Source organism: Bombus fervidus, chromosome 5 (assembly GCF_041682495.2).
Source record: "Bombus fervidus isolate BK054 chromosome 5, iyBomFerv1, whole genome shotgun sequence".
Lineage (NCBI taxonomy): Eukaryota > Metazoa > Arthropoda > Insecta > Hymenoptera > Apidae > Bombus > Bombus fervidus.
The window spans coordinates 14813524-14832658 of record NC_091521.1 but is presented as its reverse complement, the minus strand read 5'-3'; the positions used below and the strand labels follow the sequence as shown (position 1 = coordinate 14832658).

The following is a 19135-nucleotide window of genomic DNA, read 5'->3' as shown; positions in this document are numbered from 1 at the left end:
GCCTTGCTGCGATTTGTTCGACTACGTTTGCTCGTTTTAGGGCTCTTCTAAAAATAATTTTTAAAGTCTACAAAGTCAATTTCAGAATTAAAAAGGATAAGGGTGTTAACGCGCAAGATGAACAAGGCAGAAACGTAAAGAGAAAATTGGTTTTCCTTGGGTGGCAGTTGCACAGAGAGAAGCCCCTGTGACTGAAAACGTCTGCTCGTGGCGGAGAAACCGCACATAGGGATACCTGAATTATGTATACGTACAACGCCGTAAGCCGACCGTCTTGACGGTGTAACGAGCTGTCGATGTCAAGGCAACGAACGAACAGCAACCCTTGCCACGTAGAATTTATTGGCACGTCATAACGAAAGAGGATGCTTGTTCGCGCCATGTTTCCTCGCCACACCTCCGATTCATGATTCAGACCTCTTCATTTAGTCGGTCGGAACCCTTCGTGTGTCAACGAGTTGTTACGGAGGGTTCTGCTATGATTTCATGCCACGTAAACCTTGTTAATACCAAGATACACTTTACGAATTATGTATATACTATGCGATTGAACAATTAAATGTTACGACGCTCGAATCAATTATATAATCGTACTAAATGCTTCCTTGATTATACGTATTAGCGATTCTACAGAAATGGGAATTATTTGACTGTGCTTTTGTTGTTCCTACTCTTTTCCACTTAATTTATGAATTGTAACAAGTTTGGGGTATGGTAGAGGACATGTTGGTATTTTTACAAAAACGGTCAGACAAATAAATAACTATATATGATTTTATCGGTATTTTTTCAAAGACCATTTGCAGGAGACTGAGATCTCAATAAAAGTTTCATGCGATCTATTGTATTTAAAGCTTTTTACTTGAAAAAAAAAACAAACATTTTCTCGCACATTTTGTCGCAAAGAAATAGTTAAAAGATACAAGGTATCTACGTAGCATAAATACAACCGACAGATACTTTTATCAAGTCCCTAAGATACTTTTCTCAGTTCTGTATCATTTTGTGTGAAGTATGCATTCTGAGATTACATGTTAAAAATCCACAAGCGAATTACTGTTCAATTCTGCTAGTAAAAGAAACTCGAATGCCAATGTCATATTTACGTTTTACGTATTAAATGAAACTTAGTAAAAATAGTAAACTTGGGATATAATACGAACTAGGGAACTGAAAAGCTAATTGTTTGCGACAAGTGATTATCAACAAATGTACAATCTTAGTTAACCAAAAATGACCACCTGTTACGAAACGTAAGAGGTGCACCAACTTCGCTCGATTACTTTTCACTTATTTCGCGTGATATCGTTCTCAATGCCATAGGTATTGATTTTTTAGAAATAATTTCACAGACAGGGTAGTCGAAAATAAGTTCAGATTCATTCACTGAGCATGCGTTGTGAAAAATGATCGTTTTTGTAGTTGTGACATGGCAGAGAACTGACAATTTCACGTACAAGAAGTAATTTTTTAATATAAATAAATCAAATTGATACTTGCACATAATTTGTCTATAAAGTAACAGTTATCGTCTTTCTCTGTTATGAAAATATAATATAAAAATAAATGTAACATCTTCAGGAGTGTTGGAACGTGAGAGATTCCCACTTCTGTGAAATCAGTCATGTAATGAATGAAATACAACTGGCACGACGAAGTATACGATCAGAATACGTCTTCCAATCGAAAACTCTAAGATTCTTAATAGATGTTATCAACAAAACGATATATCGCGACTTCAGAATACCCACAGTCAAAGAAGAAATATCCAAATTCAGTAATAGATATAACATACGAGTCAACAACCATCAAAACCCATTAGTTACTCGATTACTTGACACGTCGGGTCAGATTCGCAGGCTAAAAAGACATTACCCTTTAGATTTAAGCACTAGATTCAACTAGAATCAAACACACGATAAACATTTATTAAACACGACATAGTAGCACGCTGGAAAAATTTAATTATAATTCTCAATGAAAATTGATTGTAAAATTCATCCAAATAAAAAAAAAAGTAATACGTCTTTTCATTGGAACGAATTAAGGCGGATTTATATCTTCGTTTCGATACAGCATTGTTACGGTACGGTTCCGTTCCGACAAACATTTTTGCGTTTAATAAGATAGGACTGTTCCTATTATATGAATAGTGCAGCGGATCCGTTCCGTTCCGATACGTTGCGTTACGTGTGGCACCGGCACAGCAGAACGTTGAAACATGCGTTTTAAACGAGACAGTTCACACTATCCGCCACTGACCGGTACGTGACGTTGCCGTTACGTGATGCTCCACATTGTACAGCAAAAGTATATAGTAAATCGACCTTTATCAGACCATCGTTCCAAAATGATGATTCTATTCCCTCTGTGGTGTTTTCTTCGCTCCTTTGTACGCGACTTAGCGATCGTTTCGATATCTTTTTCGTCGATATCGACTTTTTCCCTACGTGCAAGCATTTCTTCGATTCTTGACCTAAATACCGAGTTTATAGTACCTATGAAGGCGCACTGTGGTCGGTACGTCATGGTGTATTGACGAATAGAACGAATCAAGTAGCAGCATTCACGTAGAAATTTCGACGAAATGTACAATTGGTACATAGGCACTTTATTGATCCTTCATTCGTGATCACTATAATTTGTCATTGCCTTCGATACCAGTGTAATCACGTTATGAAATGATTGAAATTTTTTATGACTCACTTTCCTTCAGTATTGTTTTGGAAAAGCAATATGAGTTGACTTCCACTTGAGCAGTCTTCCACTTCTAATTTTTCCATCTTATCGTATCGTACCGTATCGTACCGTATCGTACCGTATCGTATCGTACCGTGTCGTAGCATACTGTATCGTATCCTATCGCATTGCATTGTATTGTACTGAGGAAACTTTCGTCGTTCAAGTTTTATCGTTTCTTTCCGTCCTTTCGTTCTCCTCCATTTGCGCAAGGACGCATTAGACACTGCAGAAACAGGAAGATGGTGGAATGAAAACAAAACCAGAGAACTGGGGAAATATGTAGTAAAAGTAACGAAATGAAGTAGTTTAAGTTCGACGACTTTCAAATCGCTGAATACATCGGCGAATAATCGTTGACCGTTTCCGATGTCGATAGAATCGAGTTCCGCACGGAGAATCGATGCTGCGAGCTTTTTTGCTCGTCGGTCGAAGGTTGTAAAAAAGAAAATTAATGGACTTACGAACTGCAACGATCGTCCATGCGATCTGTAAGTAGTATGTAAAGTACACCGAGTAACGTTTCGATCATCGACGTTTATTTTTTGAATCGTCTACGTTCTAGATTAGTTTGGCGATCGAATCGAACATGCTGATCAATTGAAACACATTGCTTCGTGGATACGGTCCTTGCTACGATCGTTAATTATTTCATCGCTAAGGACTCCTCGTTATCCCAATTTTTTATCCACGACTTCGTATTTACGGAACATATAAATATACGTTGATTAATTAAAAATTATGATATGGCGATACCAATATCGGATGTGCTACGATTTAAAAAATAACAAACGATCCGTACGCGTGTGAAGAAATATGCGAAGCATAACCATCGACGAACATGCTACTAAATACGTTATTTCTCTCATATTTATTCTTCTTTTCGCAAAGTCGTATTTATTTCCAGTCCCCCTACTTGTCTCTTAACACTTGCATACCCGCGTAAGGTCTCGTCGAGCTCCAATATGTTCTAGGAAAAAAGCAGCATTTTATTCGACAAGCGATGCCACGCGAAAGATGCCGTTCCTTACTATTCTTTTTCCCTGCTCCATCGACTTTTTCTCTCCTTAAATTCCTTGGGACATGGAAGAGTGAAAGGTTGTACGCGTACCCTATCAATGTCAAACGTGGTAAGGAGAGCTCTCGAGATTGCAGCACCGACGAATGGACGAGAGAATGAAAGACGTCCAAAGAAGAGACGAATTCTTGGCTTAAGCCGAGCGTACGGTGTTTTCTTTGATTCTCTTTTCCCTTTTCCGTGTTCTTTCTCTCACCCGCTCTTTCGTCCGATCGAAGAAGGGACTTCGAAACGAGAGAGGGGAGTAGGGTAGAGCGCGTACCTCTCTTCATCATTCTTGAAAGGCTGATGAATCATGGCACAGAATCCGACGTGAAACCCCTTGTTCGTTATCCACTGGCTAATCAAACTCCCACGTTCTCCTAGTACGTGCGAATTGATTCAATTCGACTTATTAGGTTTTAAAGGGTGTCGAACGTTAGCCATTTTGAAACTATGGAATTATTCAGATTTACTATTTATCATTTTCTTGCAACTCTAATATTCGAGTGAAATATTTGCAACGGTTACTATTAAAGATATTAGTTGGAGTCGAGGATAAAAAAAAAGAGATTCACGAAAAACGTTGGAGTTGAAGGGATTTCACGTGCGTATGAACGAAAGAGGAGACACGGATACAGGAACGTTGTTAGAGGATGGAGGAGAATGTGGAACCAAGAGCTGATAGGTTTGACGGGATTTAGTGCTTGTAATGCCAAACTCGACGTCTGGTGTTGCGGTCGGCTTCGACCGACGTATTAGGGAACGGCCGCTGGGATTACGGAGCTGGGGTAAACTCGGTCCCGTTCTAAACTGTGCGACATTTTCAAAGTTACATTGCACGATGTATCTCCCCTAAACGTATTAAAACCTCCTATTAGTGTATATACTTGAGCAGGTAGTTTGGAGAAAATGCTCATAGTAGACGTAACACGTCCAAAGAAAAGGAAGTAAGAACGTAACTATCTGCATATATATAGCTGGATTGGAATCGAAACTGGAATCAAAACTGAATCGTATCAATTAATTTCTTAACGAAACAGGTGAAACATCATCGGTTCGATTGCTCGACTTTAGTCACGATGATACAGGTTCTTTACGGGATATCTTTTTCGAGCTTCCGTCGACGATGACCCATTTTTGTTGCTCTTGCAGTCATTAGCCACTTAACTAAACTCTCAGCTAACGAATCGTCTCTCGATTATACGGCGAAGTAAAACATTTATGTATAAAAGCGAACTTGAAATCTTTCGAGCGGTTTGATAGGCTGTGGCGCCGACGCTTTCTCTTGGATTTTCGTGCCCGTCGGACCTTATGCTACGCCTTAGAACTTCAAGCTGTAGCTTCCTTTACGCCGCGTATCCCATTGCCATTTTTCGAGCATGTGCTCATTGTAACCTCTTCGGTATTCTATCTCTATCCCATTCGAAAGGCCTGCATTATAGATCGTGTGAAATCCAAGTGCCTGACCCCAATCGAATACCCGACCCGCGAGAGAAACAGGTACAAAGGAGGAAGAGGAGATAAAGTCGAATAGATACGAAGAGGGCAGATATAAGGGTAGAGAGTAAAGTAAAGGAAGAGAGAGAAACATGGTTGAAATCCCATGTGAGTAGGATGGGTCGCGGAAGTAGAGTGCATCGATCAATAAATCTCGATGAAGATAACGCTCATGTAAACGCTTGAACTCTACGACTTTCCGCGTTCCAGTCCTCCGCGACAAGTTTTACCATTGTTTGCCAATGTTTTCTACTGATTTTTACGCTTTTTACGCATGCTCCGCTAAACTGTGCTACTTTCTTGTCGCAATAATGGTACCGACGGTAGTCGTTGCGCCGTTCTCAACTTTAAACCACGCGACTATTTCGTTCATTTTTCAATGGTTCGTATGTGTTGAGATTATTAGATGTATGTGAATACAAAGGAACGCGTGGATAAATTGTAAGGTAGAAAATATATATGTTAGAATTTAATCTAGAAGTTAAGGTTGATAATCTGTGGAAGACGCAATGTTTACGTTGAAATAATATTCAGTGATGTTTATTAAACAGAACTACAGAACCTGATGTATACAAGCGTGTGCAAGAATTGTTGATTGTTGTTGAAGTTACTTTCAGACTAGACTTAAGTAGTAACCCATGATTCCTTAAATACTTTTGAACCCCACTCACTATACAGTAACGAGTATGACCTGTGTAAGTGTCCTGTTCAAATGCCTGTGTGGGTGCCTGTGTAAGGGTACTTATGCCTATGCGCGAAATATCGTTGTATTCCAACAATATATTTTAAAAACTAAAGTGTAAATACAAGTTAGAATATAATATGAGCTGATCCAGATCCGCGCCTAGTGTCACAGGTCAAATTCGACTAACTATGCGACAAGTTAAAATTCCAAGCGCCTTATCACGTGTGACCGTCAGGGTAGATTAAATATAAGATATTATATATAGGATGTACAACATAAAAATATTAAAAACACATTATACCATACTTTTTATTAATTTATATTCTGGATAATATATTATATTATTTTCTATATCGCATGGTATTCGTTAAAACATTACAAACACATTTGCGGTGATCTTGGGCACTTCGAACAATAGTTGTAGACTCCTCACTTTCAAATATACTTCCACGCTGTTTACTGAACATTTTTAGGATGAAAAAATCACTGATGTACGTCTCACAAGTATGTTTCTCCACTAAATGAAAGATCCGAGATATTTGCCATGAGATGCCTCGGAATACTCTAGCTGGAAGGCTTATCGCTTCCTCCGTTTCAGAAATAAATAATCTTTTTTTTACAATGAATCGAAGGGGATAAACAATGCATTCCTGCTTGTTGCTCTATTTACGTTCTGCGTATCGGCGGTCGCATTTGGTCCTCGCAGGAAACTTAGCAGAATCACGCTGGGCGACGAACGCGTTAAAAGAGAATTTCTAGTGATTCTTGCCGTAACGAGGGAACGAGAGAGCGTAAAACTTAATCACAATTATAATTACATATAGATACTTGTGGACGAGAACTTGTGAATGTACAAAGAGTGGACAGAATTTGTTGAACTTCGAAGCGCAATTTGTAACTGATAATCATGGAAATTTAATTCAAATCGAAAGAGGAAGAAAGAAAGATGTATTTATTTTTCGATAAGTATTAGAGTTTGGGAGTACGCAAAAATTGTTGGTTCGCGAAGCATAATTATTGCGAAAAAGCAGAAAACACGGGAAGCACAACGGATTTGAAAAACGAAACAAAGCGAGAGAGAGAGAGAGAGGGGCGGAGGGAGAGGAAGGCATACAGGAAGAAAAGACACAACAAATACAGGTTATTCGGAGGAAACATGCCGTAAATTGGCCCGGGAATTCTGCCGCTGGCAGTGCAACGCATCGTGCTTATTATGATTAAGTAAAACCATGCTGGAAAATTATTACAGTAGTAGCGAATCTAATACGAGATTAAAAACACTAGGTTGTCGTGCATTATATCAACAATGCCAATATTTCTGTACATTCGGTAAATTATCGCTCGTAAGTATACATGACGTCGTGAAATTTTTGCGAAGCTACAGTTTAAACATATTTTCGAGGAATAAAGCTTCCGTCTCTTATGGAAGTCAGAAAAATGAAAACTAGTTGCGTATACGGCGCACAGGTTGAATAATAAATCGTATATTTATTTTGATGCACATGGCTAAAAATATGAGAATGTTAAATTCGTACTGATCTCTCTAAAATTATAAAGTTAGTAAAAACATCGTCGACCACGTATATCGATTAAACTCGTTTCGTTATCTCTTTCCTCTTGCGCCTCTTTCGCTTGTATTTTCTTATTCTTCCAAAAAATTGCAAAATTCAATCCATTTAAAAATGTTTATTCTTATTTCAGAAGATAATCGACACTTTTTTTCTGGCGTTTAACCGACACCTATGATTCTTAGTTTGTTCGAAAGCTTCGTATTTACTACGAATTTTCTCTCGCCTCAGATTTCGTTTTCCCTAGCCACATAGTTTAAATTCTCTCCTCTACGTTAGTTTTATCGTTACGTATTCGTTCAGGTATGTCGAGAAAGGTAAAAGGAATAAATTTGGTTTATCGCGAAATCGCTTGGCTAGAACGTGATATAGGTAAGCGAGATAAGAACAATAAAAATGGTCCCCAATCATCAAATTGGATTCGTTGCAATTTTCTTGATTGAACTTACGACGAATCGTTCGAAGCCGAAAGCTCGCTTGAAAATTTTTCTCGGCCGCACGTGCCGGAAGGAAGCTACCTGCGTTCCGACGTTTTCTTCTACCGTTTCTAACTGATTTACGGGACGATTTCTTTCTTCGCTGCCGTTTTTTTCATTCCTTTCTTTCTTTTGCCTCCGCTTTGTCCCCTTCTTGTTGCGGTTTGCTCTCTGTGCGAAACTTTCTACCTTCGATATCGAAAATTCCACCGTTGAACGTGATCGTTGCTTTCTTTCAAAGCTTCTTTTTTATCAGAACTTTGCCTTTTCTGTTATTTACAGATTACCGATCATCAAGTTTGTCGACAGTACGGTATTTGTAATCGTTGCTATTTTCGCCGCTATCAAATATACGGCTGATATAATGGGTATTCGTATCAGAATTCAGAATAATTTAAGAGCGTCGTCGGCTCCATGAATGTAGGTACGTAGCATGTATGTGCATGTGTATAACTTGGTGTTTGATCGCACGATTTATCGAATCGAACGGAATATGTAGTAATCGACCATAAGATCAGACGATCGTCGAAACGATTCGACGGAGAACTTTACATATGTACGATGGGTCCGCGATCCGATATCCATTATCAAGATCCCGAATGTCTGGTTTACGAGTGTTTACCAGCAGGATTTCCTACCGAGACGTCCGTTAATGGCAAGCTAACGATTTTCTGCAGCGCCATTATTCATCGTCGTTGGTACCATAAAGTTCGGCCACGGTCGGTCGGACTAATGGCGGGTTGCGCCCAAGTAACGGTCCTTCCCTAAATCGAGTATTAAATCGTTCCGCTAACGGAGGACGATAATTTGTCGCTAGGGGCAGGTGTTGAGTTCCACTGGACTTGCAGAGGGCTTTGCCTGTTTGTCTTTGGCCACTGAAAACTTTATGCTCACACCAATAGTTCAACTAGAAATAGACGATCAATCGAACATAATTTAAGGGACGACGTCACATTTGACGTAACGAATAGAGAAAGCTTCGAAGCAGGTACTGTCAATGGATAGCAGACTTTGCCCGCTATCTATTTTCGAAGAAGCACGTTCGAAGCGACCAGGAGCATTCAAGAGAAGGTTGAACGAAAATCGTGATTTCTCGGTGCCAGGCTGATCAGTGTTTGATCGAGGAGAATGAGAAATTTTAAACTCGTGTTTGCAATCAGATATATATATGTATATTGTATATAGCAGTGGAGAAGAAACAGATTGTCAGGGTGGGAAGAAAAATAGACTATCGGTAATGGGATAATAACGCTGATAGATCAATCGGTATATGGACGTGCGACGTGAAAAGCGGAAGTCTGCGGTTACAACAGGAGGTAAAATCGAACACAAATATGGGCGCAGTAGCTCGCGTCAAAACTTGCTCACCGCATATTTGTCTTGACGCGGTTGGTTATTATACGATGATCCAGTGGACAACTCGATAAGCACGCATCTGTCCACGTCTACGTTCAAATAAGTTGCGAATATAGAGTCGTGGTATTTCACGTACGTAGTTGGGCGCGTATTACGAGACGCGGATATGTGACATATCGCGCGCACCCTGCAAATTTCCCTGCAACTTGGTCGATTGCAATTTACGGTCGATTCAATTAATCCACTACTAGCCGTTCGCTACTCACCGATCGTTGCGAGCTATGGCATACCACTATGCATCGATTATAATTGCCCGGATTCGCGGTTGTTCGTTTCATTCGACCATCGTTATTTTCACCTTCGTTCCGTCGAACCATGCGCTAGCGGAATTTTGCCAGTGAAAAGAGCGCAATTAGCGGCGTGATATTCGGTCATCTGCATTTTGACGTTACTTCCGCAACAGAGAACCAGGCTGACGATGTTCGCGCAGCATTGTTATTCGAAAATTCGGCGTGACGTAAATTGCGAACGACGAGATGTTCAAGAATGTCTAATTCCCGTCAAAATTATTCCCAGTGAGACGGATAATGCCTCGTTAATAGCTCGGTCTCTTTTGAAATTTTGTAAAAACCGCGAACATGTTTTCGTTGCAACAAATTATGAATAATCGGTATGACGTTACTCTTTGGTAGATGTTTATTCCCCGTTTTTCTCTGACAATGTAACATTAATGCTCTTAATACACGGTCTGCAAATGACAGGAAGCCCAGAAAATTGATCAAATGTTTCAGCTTCTGGATGATCGATTTAATCGATCGAACGAACAGGATTCAAACTGGTTGGAGTATCGTGGTGAAATTCTTGTTGGTAACAGGTAACAAATACATAGATTGTTTCGTGTCAGGTTGCAGTAAACGAAGTTAGTGGCCGAGGTTTCACGTGGTTTATTAAACGTTTCAATTTGTCTATTGTTTTTCGCTCTGAATCGCGCTCCCCTGTCCAACCATCTGCCGACAAGGTACTTCTCGTTTATCGGACTTCAGTAGAGCGAGTTTGAATGCCCTTTGCCGAGACCATCCGTCGACGTAAAAACGCGAAGGCAATGCGATGCTGCGAGTTGTTATTTTTTTAGCTCATCGCGCGAGTCGAAAATCGATAGCACAAAACAAAATATTTTTCCCTGTTTCCGATCCTTTTTTTGGTAGCAGCAGCCGGTGCTCTTCGGCTTTACGTAATGGTCAGTTTCGTGTAACGCGTTTTACAATTTTAAAGATCGGGATCGTCGAGAAAAATGAAACTGAAATATTTAGATCGTTTTGCGTGCATCGAAGCCCATTTTAGAAATCGGTTTTTTTTTTCGCACGTATCGTTTATAGCCAGCAGGGATTTTTTTGAAGCATGCGAACACCTTGCTGGTGAAAATTTTGAATAGCTCCGAAACACGTCCGTTGTTCCGAGCTGCAGGATTTCTGGTTGATAAGACATATCAGTCAACAATAGCCATTATCTTTAAACGAAATCTTTTCACGTAAGATCGATGTACTACTTGTTATCGATGCACCGCTCCGTTGTCGTGTTTCAGGTGAGCTGACTGGCCATCGAAGCACCGATTCCCATTGCAGATGCTATTTCTGATAGTAGAATCGAGATACTGATCTCTCTTGCTCGGAGTTAAAACGGATTGTGCGCAATTTTGCGTACGCATACCAGCTGACCCTCTCCGAACGTACAATCCCTCGGAATGGCAGCACCGTCAGATCGGAGGGGTTGATACGTTTCTACGGATTCTTTGCTTTAATGTCGTTTATACGGATCTGACGTTATTAACGAGTTCGTGCGAGATAAGGAAGGATCTTGCAGTCAAGATCGATGAGTTCGAGGGGGAAACACGAACCTATTGACTCGACTCGAATCGACCGTACTCGATTTTATTCTGCCTGTGACTGATCCTTCGAATCGATCGGCTCAACTATCGAGCGTTTAGAAATTTTAATTTTCACCCGATGTTTGTTATAGAAAAATGTATTGACACGATATCGCTTCTCTGTTGTCTCACGGACTTTGTATCACGTCGTCTTTCTATTTTAATCGATCGCTGTCTATAGCAAGTGGAATTAAAGCGATCGTATAACGTTCACCGATCTTTCGTTTCGCTCGAACTATTGTTAATATCGGTGTTGTATTTCGTTTTAATTAGTCGCGTTACATGGTCGGATAGCGTTTACACCCGTAGATATTGTGTGTTACAGTCGCGATTTCGATGGAAGACACAAGGGTGTCTTTGAAATGTTTTGACATCGGTTCGAAACGTGTCGCTCACGATAAATATGTAAATGCGATTGCGCAGCGAAGAGAAAAATCGTAGGGGGAAGAAAATTTTCGATAAAACTAGTTTCCTATTTCAAAGATCGTTTTGGCAAGGTGCATTTGGTCGAATAACGAAATCCGTGGTAGAATGCGGCAATTTTTTTGCAGATTTCTTGCTCCGAATGGCGAGTGCGGAGGACAGAAGTGCTTGGAGAATGATTCGGACCGCGTGTAGAATACGATCTCGTATACGTGGTTATCGAGAGGGTGACTTAAACGATGGCTGAGCTGAATCGAGAACGGAAGTACAAAACCCAAGGAAATGAAATATTCCACTTGGATATTGGACAGATAAGGAATATTCCGAAGAAAATGATCGTTGCACGCGCCTGTTGAAAACTGTACGATAGGTAGTCGTTCTACTATGTAATTCTGGCAGGTTTTCGCAAATGAAAGAGCAGGGCCAAAAGTCTTTACTCAACTCGGTTGGAATTACCTCGTACGGTGCCGTACAGAATTAGCCGGAAAATCGACAGTCGAAACTGGCAATGTGGTACGAGCTTGTTAAACGACAATGCTTAATTCGAAGGTTAATCAATCTCGGTCTCTTTGCTCGCTGTTAATATCCTGCCTTACTCGTGTCATCGTGTTTAGTCGTGTTTTTAGTCGCGCCTGGAGACGATAACATTTTCATGTACATGCATCTGTACAATAGGATTCGTTTCGTGCATAGAACGCTATCGGATGTCATGAAAACAGTAAAAAGCGGAAAATCGAAAATAGATAAGAAAGTCCCACGTTTGACATCAAAGGGAATAAGAATACTGGAAAAATGAGACGAAACGATTGCGGAAAAACTGATTTTCCGAGCACGTGTGTAACAGAGACTATGGCTTCGCTTTAGAAGTAGGCGAAAATATTTGTTCCGCACGAATTCTTCTCTTACGACTACAGTTTCCCGGTTAAAATAGGAAAGACAGTGATCCCCGGAACAAAGCGGTTTCGATTACATGCGGGTATTTTCCTCGACAAATTTCATTCTTTTTTTTTATACATTTATTTTGCATCAATTTATTCAACATATTTTTACTTTATCATGGCGAATAGCAGAGGCTAAGAAGAACGAATGTAAATACGTTCGTGCGAACTAATTGCTCGAAAATTGCCCGTGTATACAAGAAACAGTGACACTGCGAGCTGCATGGTCGCAGTTTCGTTGTATGCACGCGTAAAAACAAATGAATTCGTATCTTCTATTTTTTCAAACAGTTTGTCAATTGTTTGAATTCGATGTTGCTGCTCGATGCATACAGCAGCGATTTCAGAAAAACAGTTTAACAGAAAAACAGGCATCAAATCGTTTTACATACGGTACACATGTACAGTGAAGAATACAACGAGTGAATATACAGGCGTAAGCATATGCTTGGAAAAATATAAACGTGTGTATATATGTATGTGAGTATTTACTTCAGGTTTTTGGTTGGTGAGGGAAGAGCAGAGTGAGGGAGACTCCGAAACTACGCGAATTTCGCCCTACGCAGTTAGTCGATGTACTTAACCCTCGGGTTATTCGAGGGAGCACTATATAAGGAAACTTCTTCTTCCTTTTGACAGTTGAATTGGGAAATGTTGTTACGAACTTGATAATTGCAATTTCATTATCGAGCTGACGTATACATACGTATCATGTATGTATAATGCATCGTGATTAATATTTCAGTCAAGGGACAGGGCACTGATTCGAGCAAACGACGACGACGACGACTGCGAAAAGTTTTTGTTTAGCCCTTTCAGGATCAGTCCAGCGATCAGAATGATCAGCGGAATTCGCAAAACGTTGCCATAGTGGGAATGAAGAAAAAGTAAAAGCAAAGTCTGGCTACGTGAACGGTTGAATACGAAGGAAGAAGGGAAGGAGAGTCGATATTCGGACCGCAGGTGCTGTGACAACGAAGAGCTTGCGGTAGCTCGGCCTGGCCAAGGCTTTTTACGAGTTTTCAGCGCTAAACTTGCATTTCTTTAGCGAGCGCAAAGGGAGATGGAAGGAAGACAGGAAGTCGGTAGTGGTGGGCGGAACAGGCACGAAAGAAAGAGAAAGACCAAAGAGGAAACTACTATCCCGCTGATTTTATTCAAATTTTCTCCAGGCGAAATATCCACTTCCTTCGAGCTTTTCCTGCCTGTTCTTTCTCTACGAGGTTCACTCTTTTGCATTTTAGCTAGCCGATACAGGCGAAAATGCGGCGTCAACGAGGAGTCAGTCGCATCGTGCTCTGCTTTTGTTCCTTTACAGTCACGTATACTTGTTTTCTGCTCATTTCAACATTTTCTCGTTTCTTCGCGAATTTCCTCTCCTTTCTCTCGTAAAGAACGCGCCGCGAGTTCCGTTCACCGACTTTGCGTTGCTTTCTCGTCCTATGGTCTGTCAATTATCAGGCTATATATGCGTCTATCGAAACGCGAATACTCAACGATATGACGGACGATCGATAACGTTTTAAACCGGTTCTTGGTTTAGTCGTATATTTTATTTCGAATTCTTATTATTCCTTGTTTTCTTTTATTCGTTCCTACGTCTTATCGTTGGAGAGAAGAAATCGCCGAAAGGCGATTCTGCATGTTGATTTATTAACACCCTGAAATGAAACGGAACACCGAATCCGTATTTTTCTGTCGAACGCTACCGGAGAACGTAGTCTCGTATAGTTTGGAAAATTGACGGTCCACGCGATACGATAATCGCGCGGAAACTGTTCGGTCGAGCGTTTCAATTCGGCGCTATCCGGAGCTATCTTATTTTCCAACAATCGATCACGCATTGTTGCACGAAACACGAATGCACGATTCATTTCCAATTCTTTTCTTTTCAGGAAAAACCCTGTTAGAACAATATGAAAAGTACAATACATAATTGTACTTTGCTCGTGGAACACCGCAAACAGATAGTTTCAATTTATGTAAATTTTCTACTAAATAAATAAATAAATAAATAAATAAATGTAGTAAGGAAATATTGTGCGTTAAAGGAAATGAGGAAAAGATTGCTTATTTGACATTATTGTAGGTTAACACGTGCTTTCTTTATTTAATATTTAAAAGACGAATTCAAAAGCGTTCCTCTTTTTCGAATCAATTGCGATTGCGAGTATCGCGAGTATTCTTGAACTAAATCTTGGCGATCTCGTAAGTAAACGATTCTGATAAAACGCAACGTTGACAAAGATCCTCGGGATTTCATAGATTACGGTCGGTTTTGTTTCCCTTTCTTGAGCCGAACCTCGGTTTTCAGTTTTTCCCCGGCCGCAATTCAGTCGAGCACGAGAATGACGGACGGTTTGCTTGGCGCGATTAGAAGAGGATCGTCCTCTTTTTCCGAGCAGGAGGAAACAAAGCCACGGGTCTAAACGCAGCTGTCGAGCTTGCTGGATGTTTTTGCTCGTGCTTTTATCTTGAACGTCAAACATTCAATGGGATTAAGGAATAAATGCACGAAACGTAACGATGACATCTTAACCGAATTTCAACGATACATTCTAACAAAAGAATCGCACTTGGCGCACGTTGTATAGATTTTTCATCGCTAAAGCTTTATTGAAAACTTTTCATCGCGAAGAATTGCGATTGCATCTTCACGTATATATATATATGTATATCAGTTTAACAGTCTTTAAAATAATGAAACGTTGAGTAGAGCTATTCGTCGTAGAACTTGCTGTCTGGCGGAAGTTTACCGTTCGTCGTCGAGAGAACTTATGTATATAGAATAGAATAGAAATCCAGGCACGTAAGGAACATTGGGTCTGCGTTATTAAATTATACGACACTCTTGTGTCGGAAAATGTGGCGTATTTTACGCTCGCTTTATACACCAAGTAAAATAAAATACAGTCACGCGTTAATTTTTCTTTAGTAGAGCACTCTCGAGCTTTGGGTTGTTCGATTCCTTGTTATCGCAGAACGTGGTATTTCCTTTGTTTGTCATTTGCGATTTATTCGTGCGACACTGTTAAAATGATAAAATGTAGAATCCGTCGAGTTATATTTTAAATGGCGATTCATTTAGGGTGACTCGAAACCGATGTATTCGAGACTGCGAAAACGAATATCATTTAGAATCGTTAAAAATTTCATCATTACTACGATTGCATCGTTCGATGGATTACAGCGAAAGCGATCGATCCAACGAGATCGAATCGTTATGGATTGCGTACGCCTTGAGAAGAAATTGATATAAACGTTCTATGTACCTAATTATCTCCGGATGCACAGCTATGGCGTCAAAGTTGTCTCGTCTATCTCTGCGTCGTTGTAATTTGTGGTATAAAGTTTACTGTTCGTGTAATTGCGGTGTCATAATGTCGAAGGAGGTAACTAGCGGTGCAAAGCCGCCGATGCGGTAACTCGAGTGCTGGGGGGACTGCATTTCGAAGCTAATTATGGTCCAAAAATTCGCGGTTTTCTAGATTAAAAACAATCCTTTAAGATTTTAGACTTGGTAATAATTTTCTAATTATTTTTCGATCGTTGACGAGAAAATTGTAGATTTATTTTGCCAGTCTGCGTATACGGAGCAGATGTAGGACAGAAATCGAAAGATACGGAATCGATGGAGCAAAATCAGTTAGGGAAGTTTGTACGTACAATGAATTTTGGACTATGTCCGATAGAAGCTCTTACCACTTATCGTTCGACGAAATCGTGAGCCGTACTTCGAACAAGCATCATTCTTCGCATGTGTTGCAACCTGTGTCTTTCGTTCGTCGGAGCAAATTCCGTATGAAACTTTTATGCATGTAACGTCTTATTAGCTTCCCAAATGCAACCGAATATTTCTTGCATTTGATCCTGGAAACGTAAAATTATCGCTAATATGAAAGGAAAGAGAAGAACGCAGAAATAAAATAATCGGTACGAACGAAAGAAAAAGTGATAAGCGTAGGTTTGTGATGTATAATAATTTAGATGTAGTAAAAAGAAAGCGAACAGCATTGGATTAAAACGAGAACGTTTCTTATCTACGAGAAACCGTGTCCGCGCGTTGTACGATAGTTATGATCCGATTAATTTCACTGAAACTAGCAACGCCTACGCAGATTCGGTTGCACTCTGTACAAGAGATTCAATTAGTCTCTGATTACGAATATAAATGCATTTACGAGGCAGCAACGAAACGCGTGTCGTATTTAAGAGCATTGTAAAGAGAATAGAATGCAGTAGTAGTAAACTAAATTCATTTGAAAAGCCTCGCTCCAGTATATCTGCTACGATTAGAAATGGAATTTTGAAATACGAGCATCGTAAATGCTACTATTTCACGAACAGTCAAATAGCTTAACGCATATATTTTCTGACGCAATGATTGGTCGATGGATCGGAAGAGGCAAATGGATCGTGAAAGCAATGAAATTGCAACGGGAATGAAATTCTTTCGACCTACAGACATTGTTCTCGATTGAGTTTCGAATGGGCACAAAAATTTATGTGACGATATACGTGTATGCAAAACGGCATGCGATGATGAAATCCGATGGTCTCGAATAGATTATCGGATGGTATGCGTCGTCCTCGAAGGATATTGAACAAAAGTGTAAAAAGAAAAATAAAAGATTATAACGACACAGACACGACTTGCAAGCGTATACCGAGGTTCACACGAGCTACTCGTAATCACGTTGTTTCAGTTTACGCGTGTCGTGGTGCACGGGAACTTTGTACGTACGTACGACAGAATTGCTGCAAATTCGAAACACAGACCGATCACGAACAATGAGAAACGAACTTCCGATCGGACAGATTGCAGGCACGCGAAAATTAGACAATTAGGCGAAGACGCTTTGGATGCCGTACGATGACACGCGAATCGTAAACGATTGATCGATGCACCCGGAAGCGCCAGATAGCGAAAGGGTAGAGGTATGTAGGTGTGTCGACGTTTTGGCGCGAGGACAGTCGTAATTGCTCCGCGACGAGAACACGAAACCGTGCGTTTCAAGTTCGGCCGACGACTGACGAACGTACCTGGGCACGACGCCTGCGCCCGTTCGTAGCCAACACACCTCGACGCGTTACGACCGTGCCGCGCGCATCACGCTTTACCGATGCATCCAGATTACTGTCTACCATATCGCTGCACAAGGATTCCCTTGCACGGAAATGCAAATCCTGCAACAGGAGAAACAGTTTAACACTGTGGCTTCGTAACATCGTCATTGCTTTTACCACAAGCATTACCATCGGTACCGCTATCGTCACCATGATTATTCCGTTTGCTTCTTCTTCATATCCGAGGCGTAGCTTTCTTTCTTCGTTATATCGTAAAATCGTGTCTGCTTGTATCAACAAGAACGTGATACGTGTTCGTGATAGATGTTTGAACCATCAATTAGAGAAAAGGAGTTGGTGCCACGATCGGGAAAGTTTCATCGGAAGTTACCAAACGAAATTACAAGATGAGTGAAACGTCGAGCGGATAAGACGAACGACCATGGTCGATGTTTGGTTTGATCGTTGTTTGAGATTAAAATTAAGTCGTGGTTCGTTTCGCGCTAACGAGGCCGCGGTCCTTAATTGGGATGAAATAGTCCGAAAGACGATAAAAATCCTTACCCGATCTTTTAGCCTCCTTTCGTTGATCGTTATCGTTTGTCAGCGATTAATAATATCCAAGTTCAATCAGTCGTCGTTAGTGATTTCACAGTATTCAACTTGAATGTTTTCGAGTGGACACGATGTAGATACGATGTGTCTACGGTGATGGAAGAGAAATCAAAACGAGGAGCACGGACGAACGAAATTTAGAAGATAAAATACCGAGGGAACGCGGCATATCTATTAATAAAGAACGCAAATGGAGATGGAAAAGGCGACTGAGCAAAGATACGTATTCGTTTTCTCAGACTTATTAGGTGTTCCTTCCTGTTGGATCCGCGCGTGACAGATTGGCAGTGGAAATGACGGGTCAGCGTTTTCCGCCAGGTGTGGAAACGCAAAGAGAGAAGTTACCGGATTAAGCGGTTTGCTCCTCGTCCAACCGTAATAAGAGTCAGCATCTTTTTCTGGCCAATATTTCACGTCGTTACACACCATTTACTCGCAATTAAGATTCGGAAATTTCTGTAGGATGCAGTTTATCGAGAGCATACCGACTTTCCCATTTTCACGAACTCCGAACGTCTTATGTTTGCGGCCTGTCGACGCCTACCTATCGCTCCCCCATTTTTGGCCTCGCTTATTATTCTGCTCGTTCTCTACGGATAATGTTTCCAACGCGCCAGCGAATTGCTATCGGAATTTTACGTCTTACGATTCCACGTTTTTCGCTTTCGACGTCTCGCTTACGGTCACCGTTATTTTCAACGAGCAGCCATTTTTTTTACAACATTCGTAGTTATTGATTTATTCGTATACCTACACACTTTATTTATTTCATTACCGTTGGGTTTGT

General features: G+C 40.6%; 1 protein-coding gene across 7 annotated transcripts in view; it reads right to left on the bottom strand.

Moving 5' to 3' along the window:
• The window catches only part of LOC139987336 (opioid-binding protein/cell adhesion molecule), a 36634-nt gene extending 18942 nt beyond the window's left edge, over positions 1–17692 (bottom strand). The window contains exons 1-2 of one of the 7 annotated variants that reach the window (XM_072003476.1): positions 17129–17692; positions 16369–16536 (exon numbers count right to left, since the gene is read on the bottom strand). The gene's annotated coding sequence lies outside the window, so the exon portion shown is untranslated. Of the gene's footprint in view, positions 1–4079; positions 4099–16368; positions 16537–17128 lie in introns of those variants that run through there. The other 6 variants (XM_072003477.1, XM_072003478.1, XM_072003479.1 and 3 more) reach the window with 6 other exon arrangements.
• Between the last annotated feature and the right edge of the window lie 1443 nt (positions 17693–19135).